Source organism: Cebus imitator, unplaced genomic scaffold (assembly GCF_001604975.1).
Source record: "Cebus imitator isolate Cc_AM_T3 unplaced genomic scaffold, Cebus_imitator-1.0 Scaffold24, whole genome shotgun sequence".
Lineage (NCBI taxonomy): Eukaryota > Metazoa > Chordata > Mammalia > Primates > Cebidae > Cebus > Cebus imitator.
In genome coordinates, this window is record NW_016107339.1 from 3,606,901 (window position 1) to 3,625,386 (window position 18,486).

General features: G+C 38.1%; 1 protein-coding gene and 1 long non-coding RNA gene across 2 annotated transcripts in view; one reads left to right on the forward strand and one right to left on the reverse strand.

The window, feature by feature from the left end:
• KCNH8 (potassium voltage-gated channel subfamily H member 8) overlaps positions 1-18,486 on the forward strand; it is a 345,406-nt gene that overhangs the window by 118,118 nt on the left and 208,802 nt on the right. The window lies entirely within an intron of this gene.
• Positions 1-18,486, reverse strand: part of LOC108299933 — a 115,252-nt gene that overhangs the window by 6,415 nt on the left and 90,351 nt on the right. The window contains exons 3-4 of the long non-coding RNA XR_001823170.2: positions 5,021-5,054; positions 377-468 (exon numbers count right to left, since the gene is read on the reverse strand). This is a non-coding gene — a long non-coding RNA (uncharacterized LOC108299933). The remainder of the gene's footprint in view (positions 1-376; positions 469-5,020; positions 5,055-18,486) is intronic.

Consider the following 18,486-nt stretch of genomic DNA (forward strand, 5'->3'; position numbering starts at 1 on the left):
GTTGAGAATGTTAAAGTCATTAGCACCATCCACATTAGGCTTACATAAAGGGTGGCCTTGGCAGAACTGAAAGCAAAGTATCCAAGTGAGCCTGGAGGACAGTATAAAATTTAGATTCTTATTTCTTTGGAAGCCAAGAGGACTCGATTATAGAGACATTTCCTTTGAGTTTTCAAAGTATTTGTGAAGAACGTAAAGGGGACTTGGTTTCCTGAACGTAAGACCTAGTAATATTTTTCCTGTGTAATAGATATGACCATAGTTTTACTCACTGGGTTTTAGAGTCAAGGAAACTCAAAACAGTTTATCTAGCGTTCCGGTTATGACAAGCTACCTTAGAACCTAGCAACTTAAAATAACGATAACTACATCTTACAATTTTGTGGGTCAGGAATTTAAGTTGGCCTTCTTCTTCCATATGGAATTAGCAGAGTTTGGTGTTTGGTGGTGTCCAGTGGGGAAATGCACCTGTTTGGAAGGTGTAAGATGCTTTCACTCATGAATGGCATCTTGGAAGGCTGGAATCAGTTGAGACAGTCAACCAAAGTGCCTACAAATAGCCTCTTTAGCATGGTGGTTCTGGATAGTCACTAGTCTGGTAGTCTAGTGTTTAGTGAACCAGGCAGAAGCTGCAAGACTTTTTGTGACCTCATCTAGGAAGTTACATAGCATAACTACTGCCATACCATATTGAGTGGAACAGCCACAAGTCCACTCAGATTCATGGGAAGGCTACAAAATCTCGCCTCTTGCTAAGAGTGGGTAAGAATGTGCAGCCGTGTTATATAACTTCAATATCTAGTTTCATAGAAACACAGTTGGGGATTAGTGTGTGTGTGTAGCATCAGGCAAAAGAGCATTTGGTTCTAAAACTTGTAAAGTCTGCAGTTTTCATAAAGTCTGTAGAGCCACCAAATAGTTACCATGCTTCCTTCAACTAAGTGTATTAGAAAAGTTGGGTCAGATTATTGCTACTATCCTCAGTTGCTTTCTCCAGCTTGATTCACCTGAGGCCTTACCTGAGACTTTGCATGCACTCAAATAGAAAGCATACATTGTTCTTTGTGTTTTGGCAGAAGATTTTATAATGATTCTCCAATGTATCTTTTTAGTCTTAATGGGATATTTATTTTTTATATTTGCCTCTTATGTCTTTCGCATTCAAGAGGTGAATCTCGGAAATGCATTTATGGAAGACGACTTCAAAGTCATGGTGGCAGGAAGGCAAAGGGTTTAGAAAGTACGTGCACTGAAGGTGGCACATGCAGCCTGTATGGAGAGTCTGCCTTGCAGTTTATCTTTCTGTTTGCATATAAGCTTTGCATTTGTAAATGTAGGCAGTCTTTCGGGTCGTCTTTACATCTATCTGAACAAGCTACTCTGAGAGAGAGCCTGTTCTTTTTCTATGGTCATGGTTAAAGCTGCATTGTTTAATCACGGAGCAGAGGTTTTATGTCAGTCCAGTTTTTGAAGTGCCCTTCACTGACCCGTGCTCTGCAGCCAGGATGATGAGAACAAAGTGAGATAAACGTGGGGATCAAGTCACAGTGCATTCATCTGCTTAGCTTAGCTTGTTCTGCTTAGATTTAGTGTTCACTGATACTTCCTAACTGGATTCCTCCATACTTTTACTTCTTCAAAGTCAGCCTTACCACCATCCTGACTTAGCACAGACAACTTCATAAAATAGAAACAGCTAACATTTACTGAGTGTTCACTATGGGCCAAGCTCTGTGCTCTGTTCTTTGCCTGTTTTGTTGCTTTGAATTAATCCTCTCATCAACTCTTTGAGGTATATCCTATTACTATCCTGTTTCACAGTTAAAGATACTGATTCACAGAGTGGGAGGGCTGGGATCCAAGTCCTGGTAATTCTGACTCCTGACCCCTTGTACTCTGAAATACCAAGTAATGCTCATGCGTCTGGCAAACCTAAGCTTTCTATCTAGGAAGCCTATGGCACTCCCTCACCTGCCCTTAGTCTATGACAGTGGATGGTGAGCATGTCAGGCACTATACATACCCCTTGGGGTGAGTGACTGACAAACTATCAAGGAAGGACTTGCTCACTAATAGCTAGAATCAGAAGGTTTTGGAGTAGAATCTCAGCTCTCTACCATTCAGTAGGTATGTATTCTAGTTCAATGAATTTGCTTGTTTGAGCCTCAGCTTGACCTTCTCTAAAATAGAGATCAAATATCATCCTTATAGATGTCTTACAAAGGGCCAAATGAGATAACCATTGTTCGGCACAGATTACGAGGAGCAGCACATAACATGCAGGGCCCATTGCAAAATGAAAGTACATATGCCTTTGTTAAAAAGTTGCTAAGAATTTCAAGATAGCACCAGCAGAACATTAAATGAAAGCATGGGGCTCTTCTGAGTGTGGGGATCTATGTGACTGAACAGACCACATGCCCATGAGGGTGGCCTTGAACATCATGGCCATTTAATGAATATTCTTTCCACCCCTGATATTATTCCCACCAGAGTAACCCTGCCTACTCCCATTTTCCATAGTGCTAGATCCTCAAAACCTCACTTTGTGGAGCCTGGAATCCAATGCCTGCCCCTAGGCTAACTCTAAACCCTGGCCTGTGGTTTGGGTTTCCCCTTATGTTACTAGAAAGCCATGGGTATCTACCCGTCTTCAACAAGATCCCACAAAAGTTCTGTGAGGTCTTAGCCAAGAGGATCTATGTCTCTTGAGTTGGACAAGAATTATAAAATTAACAGAAAAAAGTTACATCATTTACACATACTTAAAGTACACTAGCAACATGAAAAATTATATAATATTGACTGGCTACAATTACATTAAAATAGTTTTGCTTTATTTTTCAGTGATGAGCCTTTACTCTATGTTGTCCATCAAATTTACACAATCATTGGCACCAGAAATTCATCCTTCCTGACACTGCCTTAGGTCAGACCCTCACAATTTTGGTCCAGAGTTATAATAACTCATCTCAACCCATAGACCAACCTCCAGTTCTGCACCCTCAAATCTTTTCTCCTCACTGTCTCCCAAGTTGTCTTCCTGAAGTGTGTCCTGCAATCCCAGGCATGACTCTCCACAAAACACATGATACTGCCTTATGACAGAGCCTTCACGGGTTCCTCATTGCCTTTCAGGATAAATGAAAACTCTTCATTCTGGCATGTAAAGCCACTCATGAACTAATCCCTGTCTACAATCTCTTTAAGCTCATCCTTCCCCTTTTCCCATCTTCTCTGTTCCTTTCGTTTCTCATTACTCCCACTTCAGCACATCCCAGAATTCAGGCTAATTATTTTATAGTTTTGTTTTTCAAAAATCTTCCATATCCTAACTTGCCTTGTGCCTTTGTACTTAGTGTTCCACCTGCCAGGAATGCTACTCCCCACTCCCCAATTTCATCCTCATATTAAGCTAATAAAACTATTGAGATTCAATTCAAGCCTGTCTCATCTGTGAGGCTTTCAACTGCGACTTTCTGTTTCACACAAAGCTTCCATGAGTCACAGTAGGCAACACCTTGTTTCATAACTTTCTCTTAATCATTATGCATGTTTGGGGGTGACTTTGGTACCATATTAATCTTGTTATCTACAGTGCCTAGAATGTTCCTGATATATAGTAAATGCTATTTGCTGAATGGATGAAAAAAAAGTTCTCTTGCTGTTTCAATTGAAGCCTTATACTGCTTCCATGTTAGAATAGACTTGAGATGTTGTATAAGTCTCTCTATATTCTCACATAAACTCATTTTGCTTTTCTATTTCAATTTTATGGTTTCCTTTCCTCCTAAGAGAGACCTTTGACCTCATCCTTCACTTTTCTTTCCATTTCTGAACATTAATTCTTTTGCTGGAATATTTTCTTTTTCTCTACTTAGAGAACATATTTAAATTCCCTGTCTTACACAGAGAGAGGGATTGGTGTTCTGGGATTTTCTGCTGCATTGATAAATTAACATCTGTTTGTATGGGAAGCGACCAGGTTGTTCTAAGGCACTTTAATTCAGGCATGTGGACTGGGGTCTGAAGGATTATTCATTGACATCTCTGCTCTGCGTCAGTCCTGTCTGTCATAGCTGCCTCTGGGAAGTTGGGCCAATAAAGGCACAAAGGAGGTAAACAAGAAAGGTAGCCAAGAGAGGTGAATGTCTCCCCTGAGCATGCTGGCAACAAAAGGCCAGGGAAAAGCACCTGAGAAGACAACCGCTGGAATGCAGATGATGCCAGCAACTTGCGCACAACTCAGAAATCCATGTGCCTGATGATGGAAACCATGGGACCACTCTGAGTGTGAAAAGAATAAGTATTTTGCTCTACCTAGAAACTTTGGCATGTAAATAGCTCTTACGGCTGAAAGAGCTCTCTAAGAAGTAGTCCGATGTTGGCATTTGGCAACTTTACATGATGTTCAAAGGAATTCACATTTTCAGATGTATGTTTGAGAAGAAAAATGTAGTGAAAATTATCCTATCATAGAAAGCATTTTTTTTTACCATTTCCAGTGTGTTAGGGTGGAAATAATCGTGATCTTTGTGTGTGGAGACTAGAGTTTGGGTCCTTGCACAGTCACTAACGTGCTGTATGTGATCTTAGCCAAGCCATTTAACCCAACAATATCTAATGTTGCCCGTAAGAAACAAGCAGACATATTTAGCTCTTAAAAGCATTTATGAGAATCGAATGAAGAAAGTAAGCTATAGAAAATATGAAGAAGCACATTAATGCTTTTTGTATTGACTCTCAGGGTCTACGTTCATATCTACCAGAGCAAAGGCTTCTGTCTCTTATGAACTATATGATTTTGCCCTATTAACTTCAACTTCCTGAGCCGCAGTTTTCTCTTCTGTAATATGGCAATAACAATAATAGCATCTGTTTCATAGGCTTAAGTGAAGTATAAAGTCCCTTGCACAGTTTGTGCGCTCAGTAAATATTAACTGTTACTCTTGTAACCAATCGTATTACTGAATTCATCTTAATAATTTAGTTGATTATCCGAACACAGAGTTTAGAGTACCTGTTATGTTTGGGTCAGGCCTTCTGTTTTGCACCTAAGAAAAAGGAAACCATGAACCTTGCCCTCCTGTACCTTATGGTCTATTAAGAGAGAAGGACTAATCAAATAATCACACAAACATATTTAGTTTGAAGGCAAGTTGCAGGCTGCTTTGGTAGAGGATAATAAGGGGATCTGACCAAATATGGATTTCAAGGAAAGGTTCATCAAGGAAATGATAAGTGAGTTGACTTTTGAAGGTTGAGTAAAAATTGACTATATGGAGGAAAGAATGAAAGCATTCTAGGCAAAGAGAGCCACATATGCAAAGGTCCTGGGAGAGACTGTCTTATGTGAGACATGGAGAGAAGGCCAGTGTAGCCGGAGGGCAGACAGCTATGTATCACATAGGAGAAGGAAGGTAGACCGAGTTAGATTACCTGGGATTTTGTTGACTATGCTCAGGCTATTGGGAGTCAACTTAGTGCAGTCAAAGTGTTTTAAGCGGGAAAGTCACATGATGAAAATTTCATTTAACAAAGATCATTTTTGCTGCCATGAGAGTAATCCACATAAAAGGCAGGTCCTACTCAAGAGTGTGATCTGAAGACCAACAGCATCAGTGTACCCTGGAAATTACTAAGCCCTCTCCAGACCTACAAATCAAATCTGGGCCCAGCACTCTGTGCTCTCACAATCACTCCAGGTGATTCTGATGCTCACTAAAGGTTGAGAAGCCCTGGCTTGGTCTAGGATGTAGCCAATGGAGAGTGAAGAGTGAATGTATTAAAAACCAATTTCAGAGGTTTGGCTACTAGAATTGACAAGATTTGGCAATATCTTTAGTTTGGGGAATGAGAAAGAAGGAAGCATCAAGAATGACTCTAAATTGTACATCTAAATAAACCATCTAATCTGACTTTTTTTTTTTTTTTTTTTTTTTTTTTTTTTTGAGATGGAGTTTCGCTCTTGTTACCCAGACTGGAGTGCAATGGTGCGATCTCGGCTCACCGCAACTTCCGCCTCCTGGGTTCAGGCAATTCTCCTGCCTCAGCCTCCTGAGTAGCTGGGATTACAGGCATGTGCCACCATGCCCAGCTAATTTTTTGTAGTTTTAGCAGAGACGGGGTTTCACCATGTTGACCAGGATGGTCTTGATCTCTTGACCTCGTGATCCACCCGCCTCGGCCTCCCAAAGTTAATCTGACTTTTTATACTCTGTTGTATGTATAGATATATATGTTTTGAAATTAGAAAAGATGACCAACTAGGGCGTGGATTTTGGTTTACATGTGTTTATGCATGTACTAATTCAAGAGCACTGTTGATAAGATCTAAGAAGCATCATTATGAAAAAATGACTTCAGGTGAAAAAAGTAACTTATAACTTGGACCATCTCTACCATTGGCAATACAAGCAGGTTGTCACTGGAGAGCTGATTTCCTCTATGATAAGGAGAGCAATTTTTCTTGAAGTCTTTACTTGCCCAGAATTTCTCAATTTTGAGTCCCTTAAATTACCTTTTGAAATATCATGTTTATTTAAAAGTATATATATATATATATATATGTAAATTTTTATATATATATGTAAATTTATATATTTATATATATGTTATATATATAAATATATAAAATATCTATATTTATATATAAATATAAAAATATATTTAAAAAATACTTTTTCAGAAATATACTAGGACTAAAACAGTAAAAGAAACCTTGTTAATAAGGCTACTAAGAAAATACACTGCTAAAAGAAAAAACATAAACTCAGAATGTTTTTGAGGTTAAAAAAAGTCATTGACTGCCTAAGATTTTTACACTCTGTATAATGTCTATAAAGATTTTTTTAAAGTACCTATTTTTTTTCATACATAAAAGAGATAGCCAGAGTGAACATTTCTCACATTTTTAACCTTCTAGTTGCTTTGGTCTGACTATAGACTCAGACCACAATCTCCATTTCACTTCTTTAGACTCCTGATTTACCTGTCTTTTGCTTTGTGATGCAGCTCAGAAAGCTCCTACTCAATACCATCATTCCCAAAGCAGCTTCTGTTCATGGATTTTGAAGTAAAAGCCTTGTCAGAGATCCCTCTAGGTCACTGATGACCAAGCCTATTTTTCTCTTCCTTTCCTTTCCTTTCTCCTTTCCTTTCCTTTCCTTTTTTGTTCTTTCCTTTTTGATACAGAGGTTCACTTTTGTTACCTAGGCTGGAGTGCAATGGCATGATCTCAGCTCACTGCAACCTCTGCGTCCTGAGTTCAAGCGATCCTCCTGCCTCAGCCTGCCAAGTAGCTGAGATTACAGGCATGTGCCATCATACCCAGCTAATGTTTGTATTTTTAGTAAAGATGGGGTTTCTCCATGTTGGTCAGGCTGATGTCAAACTCTCGACCACAGGTGATGGGCCTCCCAAAGTGCTGGGATTACAGGCGTGAGCCATCACGCCTGGACACCTATTTTTCAAGTAAAGGGTAATTAAGTGCACACTAATTATCAGATTGGAAAGAAAATGACTAGCCTTTATTTAGGAAAATAGTGTTGTCTGATTGGATGATCTTTTACAAGACACCTCTATGACATAGCCTAGGCTCCTCAAGAAAAACTGTCTATATGATTTTTGCACTAACAAACAGTGCTTCTTAAATACTTTGGTAGTATACAGTCTTCTTAAATCTCCAAAGAATCAAGAATTAACTCCTAGTGTCCAGTAATCTTTAGGCTTCTACATCAGTATTGGCAAATTATGACCTGTATCTGGCAGGATGCCTGTTTTTGTAAATGAAGTTTTACTGGTAAACAGCCATGCTCAGTTTTTAATGTATTGTCTATTCACCAACAGCAAAGTTGAGTAGTTGAGAGAGAGACCATATGAGCTGTAAAGCCAAAAATATTTACCCTCTGGTCCTCTATAGAACAAGTTTGCTGACCTTTGAAGATGAATAACCAAATCTGTTAGGTTGCATATCCAGTTAGAGCCCTCACAATTTAGAAGAATTATAAATTTTCACTTCTTGGCAGCAAATCACACTGCCATGTGTGTACCTATGCAACGATCTTGCATGTTCTTCACATGTACCCCAAAACCTAAAATGCAATTTAAAAAATGAGATGTATTTCTGTTGTAGGAAAACGCCTATAATCATATGGGAAAATATTTTGCACAAATTTATTTTTTCACAAAAAGATTTCTTAGAGCAGGCGTCTGGTGAGTAATGCAAGGATAAGCTTATTGGCCCTGATACCTCACCTGAGTAGTCTGAGTACCATGATGCCTATCTGGTCACCAGGTTTTGGCTTCAAGTTCTGGTGAGGTGTCCCTTTTATTTTAGGAGAGAAGCAGTAAGTTGAGGAAGATGTCTGTTTTGCCTCACATGTCTGCCAAGTTGTGACTCAGGGCAATCTGGCACAGTGTTCACAAGTCTTCGTTAAGAGTTTAGTTTGCACAATGGAAGAAATGTTCAGTATGTTTGTTGTCTGCATATTCTTGGAAAGTGCCAAATTGCCACCTAAAACTGTAATCATATATTTATATGCTGAAGAACTGTCATGAAATCCTTAACCATTTCTTTTTACTTCTTTTCTTATTTCCAAATTCTCATCTCAATATTTCTGCTTTCTTACATAGAATGTATTTTTCATTCATTTCACAGTATTTGTCTAACATTTTAAACACAAATTCTAATTCTGAAACTAACTTCTTAAAAAGGACTTGATCAATGTTGAATTTGTTACATGTGCTAGCTTATGTTATCAATAAAATAACAGCAATACATAGAAGCATAATTTTACCTTTTTAAGATATCAAAAATAGATTGTTCACTCCTGTGATAATTATTCCTTTGGTAAATTCTTTAACATATGTTGAAATGCAGTATGTTTTGGCAGAAAGCTCGTGAAACTGAGAGTCATATGATTTGAGGTCTAGTTCTAAGTCTTCTAACAATTAACATTTTTGACTTCAGTTTACTGAACCACTCTGAACTCATGATTTTTAGCTTTACAATAAATAGTTCCATCTCATCATCTCTACAATTCTTTTTAACTCGAGCAATCTGAAATGATTTTGTACATTGCAGCTTAATATTATATTAGATGTTCAAAGAAACACTGAATTCTTCATTTTTAAAGTGTATGTATGATATGTTTCCTTCATTTAAAAAATGAAATGTTTTATACGTACACAAAAGAAAGATTATTGCAACAAATATCCACTTTATACCACCACCTATCTTTAAGATGTATTAAAACTAAACCATATTTGTCCATGATTATTTTTGATATAACTATTTAAAATGCATATAATACTTCAAAGCTAGCTCTTAAACCTGGCCTCCTCAAAGCATTTAACTGTGAAAATTAGCCATATACCCAGTATGCAGATGTAGTATGAACAGGTGAAAAATTATACCTGAGAATATTCAGCAAGTAAATGGCAAAGTAAATGACTGTTATTTCCAGTCTTAGAAGATAAATCCAGTGACTTGACCACATGCAACACCATTCAAATCCTGTACGTTCCTATTACATCTTGATTCTTCTTTTCTTAAGATACAATTTTGTATTTAGTGTTTTTTAGAAGAAACACAAATTGGTTCTAATTATCTTAAGCAAAAATATTAATTTACTGAGGATTGGAGCCAAGATGGCCAAATAGACACAACTCCGGTGCACAATACACAATGAGAGAGACGCAGAAATCCACAGATCTCCTAGCTCCAACCAAGGTACCAGGTGCATTTCAACTGGTCTGGTCCGACAGTGAGCAAAACCGAGGCAGGGCAGACCAAGGCGGGGAGGCGTGCCACTTCATCCAGAAAGTGCATCTGACTGGTGAGTCAGAGGATCCCTCTCTGGTATTCCCGTCCAGATACAGCACTTCCCCCAAAGCCTCAGCAATACACAGAACAGGGGATCTTTGCCAGTCAAGTGCCTGGAATTATAAGTGCAGAGTTGAATAATAATCCAGGTCAGTGCCCCTGATTGGTGCACAGATCTAAGGAAATGCATAAGCCATAAACCAGCCAGGAGAGCCTGTAGATCCTATTACCCCCTTTCCCTACCTGGAGAAAGAGGGAGCTGAAGGTGGGAGGGCAGACGCAGCAGCTGGAAGGGTCCCTACCCTCCTCTACAAACCCCAGAGGGCTGAAGCACTAATTCTAGCGGGCTGTACAGCCAGTGCCACAGTCTGAGCTGAACCCTGAATGATTCAGCCCTGTGGAGGAAGGACATAGTGCACCATTAAAGGGGTGGGACTAGGCCTCAGGTTTTAACAAAAAACACAGGAAAATCCATGAAGATGGGAAAAAACAGCACAAAAAAGATGAACCATCAAAGACCAAAACACCTCTTCTCCTTCAAGAGATCACAACTCCTCAACAACACTGGAACACAACATGACCGAGAAAGAGTGCGATGCATTGACAGAAACAGGCTTCAGAAGGTGGATAATAACAAACTTTTCTGAGCTAAAGGAAGACGTTCTAACACAATGCAAAGAAACCAAAACCTTGAAAAAGGTTTAGGCGAAATGCTAACTAGAATAACCAGCTTAGAGAAGAACATAAACGACTTGATGGAGTTGAAAAACACAGCACGAGAACTACATGAAGCAAACACAAGTTTTAACAGCCAAATCGATCAAGCAGAAGAAAGGATAACAGAGATTGAAGACCAACTCAATGAAATAAAAAGAGAAGGCAAGACGAGTTGCAATTTTTGCTGATAAAATAGATGTTAAAGCAACAAAGATCAAAAGAAGCAAAGAAGGATATTACATAATAAAAGGATCTATGTAACAAGAAGAGCTAAAGATACTAGATACATACACACCCAATACAGGAATACCCAGATATATAAGACTTATCAAGAGACTTGGACTTCCACACAATAATAGTGGGAGACTTCAACATCAATATTAGACAGATCACTGAGACAGAAAGTTAACATCAATATCCAGGACTTGAACTCAAATCCAGAACAAGTAGACTTAATTAACATTTATAGAACTCTCCACTTTAAATACACAAAATATACACTCTTATCAGTACCATATCACACCTATTTATAGGTTTAAATGAAATATTGGTTGGCTGCTTGTTAATTATTTTCTTCCCTCATTTTTTTTTATGTCTCTATTATTAAACACAATTAAGGCATACCCGTTTTTAGACTGCATTCTACCCCAGGCAATAAAGCAACACCCCTGTTCTCTCTCCCTCTTCCTCTTCCTCTTTCTTCCTCTCCTTCATTCTTTTTTTTTCTTTTTCTTTTTTTTTTATTCTTTCTCTTTCTTTCTTTCTCTCTTTCTTAAAAAAAAAAAAAAAAAAAAAAACTGTGAGGAGCTTTACACTCAACACTCCTTCAGCCCTCTTCCACTGGTGCCTGGCATGGTGTTCACAGGTCACCTTTCTCGGTGGGTGCCAGAGCCTTTGTGCTTGGGGTCCTCTTTCTGCCTCAAGACTTTCCATGTATCTCCCAGCTTCTTGATTCAGAAGCTCAGTTTACCCCAGTTCATGATGCAGACCCATGTCAAGTAATAAAAAAGCTCCTCCAGCCGGCTGCAGTGGCTCATGCCTATAATTCCAGAAAAAAAAAAAAAAAAGAGAGAATCCTCCCTAACTCATTTTATGAGACCAACATCATCCTGATATCAAAACCAAGCAAAGACTCAACTAAAAAAGAAAACTTCAGGCCAATATCCATGATGAACATCAACGCAAAAATCTTCAATAAAATATTGGCAAACCGAATGCAACAGCACACCAAAAAGCTTATTGATCACAATCAAGTAGGCTTTATCCCAGGGATGCAATGCTGGCTCAACATACGCAAGTCCATAAATGTAATCCATCACATAAACAGAACCAAAGACAAAAACCACATGATTATCTCAATAGATGCAGAGAAGGCCTTTGACAAAATTCAATAGACCTTCATGCTAAAAGTTGTCAATAAACTAGGTGTCGACAGAATGTATTATAAAATGATAAAAGCTATATATGACAAACCTACAGCCAATAGCATACTGAACAGGCAAAAGCTGGAAGAATTCCCTTTGAAATCAGGCACTAGAAAAGGATGCACTCTCTCACCACTCCTATTCAATATAGTATTGGAAGTTCTAGCCAGAGCAATCAGGCAAGAAAAAGAAATAAAGGGTATTCGATTAGGAAAGGAGGAAGTCAAACTGTCTCTATTTGCAGATGACATGATTGTATATTTAGAAGACCGCATTGTCTCAGCCCAAAATCTTCTCAAACTGATAAGCAACTTCGGCAAAGTCTCAGTATACAAAATCAATGTGCAGAAATCACAAGCATTCCTATATACCAATAACAGACAAACAGAGAGCCAAATCAAGAGCAAACTCCCATTCACAATTGCTACAAAGAGAATAAAATACCTAGGAATACAACTAACAAAGGATGTAAAGGACCTCTTCAAGGAGAACTACAAACCACTGCTCAACGAAATAAGAGAGGACATAAACAGATGGAAAAACATCCCATGCTCATGGTTAGGAAGAATCAATATTGTGAAAATGGCCATACTGCCCAAAGTAATTTATAGATTCAACACTATCCCCATCAAGCTACCAATGACCTTCTTCACAGAACTGGGGGAAAAAAACACTTTAAACTTCATATGGAATCACAAGAGAGCCCGCATAGCCAAAACAATCCTCAGCAAAAAGAACAAAGCCAGAGGCATCACACTGCCAGACTTCAAACTATACTACAAGCTACAGTAATCAAAACAGCATGGTACTGGTACCAAAACAGAGACATAGACCAACAGAACAGAACAGAGGCCTCAGAAGCAACACCACACATCTGCAACCATGTGATCTTCGAAAAACCTGAAAAAATAAGCAATGGGGAAAGGACTCCATGTTTAATAAATGGTATTGGGAAAACTGGCTAGCAATGTGCAGAAAGCAGAAACTGGACCCCTTTCTGTCATCTTACACTAAAATTAACTCCAGATGGATTAAAGATTTAAACATAAAACCTAACACCATAAAATCACTAGAAGAAAATGTAGGCAAAATCATCCAGGACGTTGGTATAGGCAAGGACTTCATGACTAAAACACCAAAAGCAATGGCAACAAAAGCCAAGATAGACAAATGGGATCTAATTAAAATTCAGAGCTTCTGTACAGCAAAAGAAACCATCATTAGAGTGAACTGGCAACCAACAGAATGGGAAAAAAATTTTGCAGTCTACTCATCTGACAAAGGGCTAATATCCAGAACCTACAGAGAACTAAAACAGATATATAAGAAAAAAACGACCCTATTCAAAAGTGGGCGAAGGATATGAAGAGACACTTTTCAAAAGAAGACATATATGAGGCCAACAAACATGATAAAAAATGCTCATTATCACTGGTCATTAGAGAAGTGCAAATCAAAAGATTTGCACATTGAGATATCACCTCACACCAGTTAGAATGGCGATCATTAAAAAATCTGGAGACAACAGATGCTGGAGAGGATGTGGAGAAATAGGAACACTCTTACACAGTTGGTGGGAGTGTAAACTAGTTCAACCACTGTGGAAGACAATGTGGCGATTTCTTAATGACCTATAAATAGAAATCCCATTTGACCTAGCAATCTCATTACTGGGTATATACCCAAAGAATTATAAATCGTTCTACTATAAAGACACATGCACACGTATGTTCATTGCAGCCCTGTTTACAATAGCAAAGACCTGGAACCAACCCAAATGCCCATCAGTGATAGACTGGACAAAGAAAATGTGGCACATACACACCATGGAATACTATGCAGCCGTAAGAAACGATGAGTTCGTTCCCTTTGTAGGGACTTGGATGATTCTGGAAACCATCATTCTCAGCAACCTGACACAAGAACAGAAAAGCAAACACTCCATGTTCTCACTCATAAGTGCATGTTGAACAATGAGAACACATGGACTCACGGAGAGGAGCATTACACACTGGGGACAGTTGGGGGGGCTAGGAGAGGGACAGCAGGGGTAGGAAAGGTGAGGAGGGATAACATGGGAAGAAATGCCGGATATAGTATGCACCTATGCAACAACCCTACATGACCTGCACATGTACCCCAGAACATAAAGTAAAATAAAAGAAAAATAATAATAATAATAATAATAATAATTTACTGAAAAACATATGGCATAACATCGAATCAAATAAATTAATGAGAATCTAAGCCTTGAAAAAGACAAAAAGTAATATGGTTCTATAAGCCCTAGGTAGCAAGAATGATTGGAAATGTTTTTCAGGCTTCATTATTGAATGAACATAATTCCTTAATTTTTGACCTTGGATTCATGAAATCAAGATTAAAATTAACAGAAGAGAAAGACTGATTGTTTCCTTTTAGATGATTTGCCCATTCCTTCAGTGAGGGTTTGCAGAGCACTGGATGGTTCTACCAAGTCTGCATGCAGATAGGAGGTTTGGTCCCCAGTAAAATTTGGAGGTGCAACAAGAGAAGGGGACACAGATGATATTCTGCCAAAAATATAAGAGGTAAAATATACTGATTGTGTCAACTCAGAATGTGCCTCTCTTATCTCTGGTTACAGGAGAGTATTTGGCTGGTGGCTCTAGCTGTGTTCCTCTGAAATGCGTCACCAGATTGGCCAAAGTTTTCATGGGCTGCTTCCAGCCAATGACTGAGTGAGGCAGGGTTGCTAGACAGGTCTGCTCCTGGGAAATGAGGAACTGCTTAGAACTGTGCTGCAATCTAGACACTTCCTTTCATTCAGTTTTTCTTCCCTCTTCTCTCCTTCGCTTGACATCAAAACTGCATCATGGTCTTCTCATAGTTTGCTTCTAAGAAGACCTGGACTAACACACAAATGGCTCATTAATATTCAAAAGAAACATTAAGTAGCATTTTCATGAATAATTCTTTAAGAACGTCATGCCACAATTCTACACCCTCTTCTTTCACACTTTCCTACATTTCTCCTTTTACCCTGCTCTCCTTTTCTATTTTCTTATAGCATTTAAGACCTTCTAATAAACTATATAATTTACTAATACAGTGCATTTATAATTTTTTTTTCACTTCAATTAAAATATAAGTCCTTTCAGGGATAAGACAAAGTCCATTCTGTTTTGCTCACTGATGTATCCAAACAGTTAACAAGAGTGCCTGCCATTGCAGGCACTCAATACATATCCACTGAATGAATGAATAACTTTATGTCCAAATGCTTGCAATGTAATTTCCAAATGTTTTCTTTTGGATCCTAAACTAGATAATCCCAGAGTCCCAGATCCTCATAACAATGCTGAGTTCATATAGACATTATGTTTATTGGCACCAACAATTATTCTCATTGCTCTGCAAAGGACATAGATTCTTCCAACTAAAGCCTTGTGCAATTAGAGAGGGTTAACTTAATCCTCCAATTCTCATTTAAAGCAAGTTCTTTCTCACTGAACAATTGCAAGTTTGAAGAAATTTTAAATTGCTTTTCTTAAAGTATCAAGAGAGTGAGTTTGTTTCAGTGCCTTGTTCTCAGAAAGAGGTGGCTTAGAAGTAGCAGTCATAAAACCAAACCTGTCAGATCAGACATTTTTCTGCTCACTACCAATTGTCCATCACATCTGGCCTTCTTTTCTCCAAAAGATCATTGAAAAGATAGAGTCGTGACTCAGACGTTGATTGGGGCTCAGTTCTCTTTGTTATTTCCAGTCTTAGAAGATGAATCCAGAGGATATTGCTATGCATCCTACACAGAGCTGCCATGGTATACAGAAAACTATTTCTAAAGCTCCCTAAGAGCAAGAAGCAGAAACATACTGGGAGGCAGAGGCATGCAGAAGCTTTGTGATTGAAGTCAGAATATGATGCCACGTGCATTAGCAATCTAAGTAATTACACTTAGATATTGTAATCACAAAGCTTTTATAAGTACATTTTCTCTATCTCAACCTGGGACTGGCAGCTGCACCAGTGGTGTTTTTCTGATCCCATTCTCACTGGATACTCAAGCAAATTTAAAAATTAACACCACATATACCTTAACAAAGGATTTTTTCAGTCTTAAACTAAATAGCTGAATCTTGTTGTAAATAGTGGTTCTACTCTTATTCTTGGTTTAAGAGTGAAATTCTTTTTATTATAAAAAGGCTTTACTGCACCTTTTTCTCTTAACATAGGATTTTTTTAAAAAGCATATGTATAATCATGTCCTATAGGATGTGTCGAAATAGAATTAAATTGACTTGAAACTTAATATTTAAAACATTGTCCATGGAAGAGGATCATTCCCAGAATATTACATTAATAGTAAAGCAAAATTAGAAAATCAAAACCCAGACTTGTGTTTAAACTCAACTTGTGTTTAAATTTAAATTCGTTTAAATTTAAATTAATTTAAATTAAATTTACAGGACTGTCATGTGACCTGAAAAAAATACTACACATCTCAATCTCTACAATTCTAAAATATAGTTCAGTACAGTAAAATGTTGATCAGGTTGATCAGTGGGAAATTTAGATATAATACATGCAAGACACGTTGCACAATGTTGGCATGTAATACACTCTTAATAGTTACTATGTTAGCACATAATACACACACAATCTCACTAGGTCTTTGCTGTGTGTGTTATTTTCAGGGCCTCTTGATCTCTGTTTCTCATTGGACTATACTCAATTTTTCCATTTCCTCCTATAAAACTGTAACTGCTAAATTTGTGTTTAACTGTACATGAAAAATACTTTCAATTGTAGGTAAGAATTATCTGTGTTTACCATGGGTTTTCTTAAAGCAAGTATTAGTTCTGCTGGTCAATAACCCCAGTTAATTTGTTGAACAAGGATACTGGACATATTGACTAAATCATGTCTGGGGGATATTTTTGTGCCTGAAGTTTCCAGGCTCCTCTTGTTCCTAATTATTTGAGATTCCTGAGAAGTGGATATACATACACCTGGGAAATGAATAAAGTACTTTTATTTAAGGAGAAAGGTAACTTGGATCAAAATGAAAAGAGGATAAAAACTTGGCATGTTTTAATCATTTTAAGCATAACTTGATTTTCCTTCCCTTCCTTTCCTTTCCCTTCCCTTCTCTTCCATTCCTTCCCTCTCTCTCTGTCAGATATTCTGATTTAACACTTTTTTCAAAAGTTTGAAATGGAAGTATCCATTAGAACTTGTATTTCAAATTATCAAGAATATATATAAAAAAATTTTCCCTAGAAATATGACCTCATCATTCTTATTGCTCCAGTTTTGAACTCATTACATCTCCACCCCACATCACTGGAGCTGACAGAATCCCACTATGTATTTCTTCATGCTTATTCTGAAAAACTTGAAAATAAGGATCCTGTGAAGAAAAGGACATTAAACAATAATTCACAATCTACCATTGTGGATTTTATGTGTATTCTGCCCATCTTTTTTTAACACAAAAAGAAATTTAAAACACAATGTGTTTTATTTTTCATTAAGCATTGACATGAAGGGTGTCCTTAGCCACCACCCAGTTCAGGGAGCTCTACAGCTGCCTCTCAGTTCATCTCCTGTCTACTCCATGCTTGTCTGCCCTGTTACACAAGGGGTCAGGGCCCCAGTACCATTTACTTTGCCTCACTAGTATCCTGGAGCATTTGGAGGAACGGTATTGACCCAACGTAAATTCAGTGAGGACTGAGCAAAGACTTACAGTCTATATGGACTGCACTGTAGATAGATGGTCCCTGGAAGAAATGTTCACTGCAGATAAGGTGAAGCCTTTACCTGGTATTTTCTAAAGAACCATTCCTTTCATCTGTTAGGATAGTACAAACATCAGGAAGAGCTGGTGAGGGTGCTGTAGACACTTATTTCACTTATTTGCCAAGCAGCTCTGGGTATCCTAGGGAACTTCTACTTCCTTTGTAAAATGACAGGTTTTTAAAATTTATCTCTTTGCACGTCCATCACACTCCTGTATTTTCTATTCCCTTGAAATACACCTTCCATATTGATTAATATCTGGAATGTTGCGCTGATTTGAACAAACAGTGAAAAGCCCTCAGGTATTTTTCATCAGGATCCTGTATTTTCAAAGCTTGTTGACAGCAGCATGGGAGGAAGACTAGAGACAGAAAGAATACTTTGGAAAAGTGGGCAAGAGATGACTGAAACCAGAACAAAACAGTAGCAAATATGATAAAGAGGAGGGACAACTCAAAGCTTTCTGGTAGATTCTGATAGGACTGAATTACTGCCCCACTCTTTCTGCTAAGGAAATGAGTGTCCCATCACCCAGCCACGATTCATAGCAGCCTTGTTTCCTCACCTTCAGCCTTTTCCCACTCCCACCCAAGTGTGTGCGTGTGTGTGTGTGTGTGTGTGTGTGTGTGTATTCTTCTCTGGACTAACTTCTAAAAGCTGGCAAGCCTGTTATTTTATCTTTAAGTAGCACTGAGACAACGGTTGCAGAAAATAAGATTCATCAGACCTAATGTG